General features: G+C 40.1%; 1 pseudogene; it reads right to left on the bottom strand.

The window, feature by feature from the left end:
* Positions 1 to 1,274: 1,274 nt before the first annotated feature.
* Positions 1,275 to 1,704, bottom strand: LOC136573536 (parathymosin pseudogene; annotated as a pseudogene).
* Positions 1,705 to 3,140: the final 1,436 nt, after the last annotated feature.

Below are 3,140 nucleotides of genomic sequence, written 5' to 3'. Positions count from 1 at the left end.
ACGCAAATGACGGAAACAAAAGAAACCTGCTGAAACAGAGACTTTATCTCCTGAGTATGCATGTGTCCTGAATAGGGAGATAGGAGTAAACCTCTGCCAGATACGCTTTGACAGTAACTCATTTTTTTTAAAACAAAGGATTGGACATGTTGAAATTCAGCTTGCCCAACCCTTCTTTCCCCAGCCTCTACTGTCAGGGAAGAGTCGGCACAGCACCATACAGATTATTGTAGATGGTTAGCAGGTTCTGCTGAGATTCACCTAATATGTATTTAGACTCTCGAGGATTCTAAGAATTTATTTAATTTTGCTTATTTACATTCAGAATTACTTAGGTCAATGTAAATTATTTGTGTATGTTTGTATTTCATGCAACAAATTGTAATTGCTAACAGTAATGTAAGCTCGTTGGAGCAGGACCCTCACTCCTATTGTTTCCATCAGCTGATTACTATATGCAACCGTGATTCTGTAATTTGTCTACTTTTGTCTTTCAGTATTCCTCCTGTCTATGTAAGCGCTGCGGAATATGTTGGCGCTATACAAATAAAGATTATTATTATTTAATAAAGTTTATAGTACAAGTTGGTTCAGATACAAAGATAAGCCCGTCCCTTATTTTATTTTATTTTTTTTTTATAAAAGAAAGATTGATTAATAGTATTTAACCTGAATATACAAAATAGTGGTCAAGCATCAACTAATGAGATATACAGTTTTATAACATTGTCATAAATGGTATATAAGACCACTGCCTGCTCCACAGAAATCTCTGCTATACACACACTTTGAGAGTATATTGGGAGGCAGAGAAAAAAATTTATATATAGAATTTTGCCATTTTCCAAACTTTTGCTTGCACAACTATATACGAAACAGCAACAACTCGAGTCCAAAGATCTATACAGAATGCCCCAGGGTTTCCTTTTGGTTATATAAGACCCACGTCTTTGGTCTTCATTGCATACCAACCTTCTATGCTAACACTGTATATTACAGGAAGGCAGCTTCACTCAGGAATACACATGGCTGTACTAGTAGGAAAGACATGATGTCAGAGACGTACAGACAAAGCAAAGCAAGACCACCACTTAAGACGAAAATATCTTTTTTTATTGTAGTACTCAACCCATAAAAACAAGCATCAATAAATAACATTTCACAAAAAACCCATTGCTATCTTGGCTGTGTGATGTTATGTGGTTTCCAGGGCATGTGGGTTTACAGTATATAAGAAGTTTTTCTGTAAAATGTGCAGATATAAAGCACATTCTCTACTGTTTAAATTCAGCCATGTCATTCAAGCTATAAAATGTCTGGGAAGAAGGAGGTGGGAGGAGGGTTAAGCAGACTTCCACATTCACTTCTGTGGAATCTCCATTTTCTGTCTTCTGTTTCCTTGTTTCCATTTCCTTCTCATCCTCTACCGCACATTTTACAGCATGTCCATCTTTCTTGGTCTCTTCTCCTTCGCCTTCCTCCTCTTCTTCATCTCCTTCTCCCTCTGTTTCCTCTTCAGGATCCTCTGTGTTTTCCTTGCTGTGGTCTGCACCGTTCTCTTCAGTTCCATTGGCTGGAGCATCGCCGCTGCCATTTTTTGCCTTCTCAGGTTCCTCTACAATGTCTTTCTTCTCTTTAAGATCCTTGGTTGCCAGCACCTTCGGTGGTCCTGCTGCTGGTGATATCCAGATCCATATCAGCCATGATTTGGGGGGTTCGGGAAGAGAAGTGAGTGATAAAAGGAGGTAGTGGGGAAGGCTGTACTGGAGAAAGGAGGAGGATGGTAGACACTGCACACACCGCGCTGTGGAGAGACTAAATCCGGCCCATACATTTTTGATGTCTTGAAACGTTTAAGGACATTTTCCAAGATCTTTGGACTGCTCAGCCCTTGCTGCTGCCTCAATGCCTATGACTTTCTATAAAGAGGATGGGGAAACCTGTAAATGTGATGCAAGATGGGATTTCCAGAGCGGTGACAGTGGGTAGCGGTGAGTATATGGTTATTTCTTGTTTTATGGCAGGGGGAGCTGTATTTTGTAGAAAACAAAAGATTTCGAAAAAAACCCTTTAACCCTTTCCAATCCACTGTCTGACCTCTGAAGACATTATGATTTAAGGCAGTACAGCTTCGATGCGTGAAGACATCCGTCGGGGTTCTCTTACTCTACATTGCCAGCCTCTCTGCTGTCGGAGCCTATCCAACGTGTCACCTGATGCGGTACTGGCTTTAGCCAGCATATAGCGCCGTTGTATATCGGCAGAAAAAGAGTAAGCCCCCTAGGAAAAGCAGAATACAAATTGGATTGGAAAGGGTTAATACATTTAACAAAAATTTTTTGTACTCCTTCAAATGTCTTTTCAACTATGACTGTTGTAATTACTGAATTCATACTTACATCTTCTCTTGGTAGGCGTTGATGTGAACTTCCCTCATCTGTGTATTGTTTAATGTGAATTGTGTTCAGCACTGTTACAAGGCTACATTCACAAAGACATTCTATATGTGCCATATAGGCAACCCTAGTAGTTGCTTAAGAGCCCTTTAAGAGAGATAATTGATGGTGAGAACATGTGCATGACTCCCCTCTCAAAAAATGCAAGGGCTGAAGAATTAACTCAAGAGCTATGTAAAGGTTATGGAGGAAGAAACAGACCATTTTGACTTTTGCTATGGAGTCCCCTCACTTATATGTTCACAGTTTTTTATGGAAACAAAGCCAAGAGTTAATGGAAAAGGAAGGAAAAAGAGCGACCTTCACATCGGCTCTTCTTGGTATCCATTCTGAACAAAAAAAGCATAGGAAAACAGAATAACCCATTGGCTTCATAAGAGACAGGACTAGTTTACAGGGAGGAAAAAACTGGCAATTGCCCAGTTTTCACTTCCTAAGGCCTTCCCCTCCTAGATCCCTCAAACATTTCCCAGACCCTATCAGCAGTCAGACACTGGAATCTGAAAAGTGTTTCAGAGTACCTCCATCACTACAAGATTTGAATGGGAAAAACATAACACCATAGGCTGGAACTTCATTCTCTTTTCTGAGCTCCAATGCTCCATTAACCCATATTGTTAATTAGAACAAAGATGGGGATAAACTGCTGCCAAACACACGGTCAGATCCTTGTTTTCCAGATCT

This window comes from Eleutherodactylus coqui, chromosome 7 (genome assembly GCF_035609145.1).
Source record: "Eleutherodactylus coqui strain aEleCoq1 chromosome 7, aEleCoq1.hap1, whole genome shotgun sequence".
NCBI classification, from domain to species: Eukaryota; Metazoa; Chordata; class Amphibia; order Anura; family Eleutherodactylidae; genus Eleutherodactylus; species Eleutherodactylus coqui.
The sequence above is the reverse complement of the archived record's forward strand: the minus strand, read 5'-3'. Positions and strand labels throughout refer to the sequence as shown.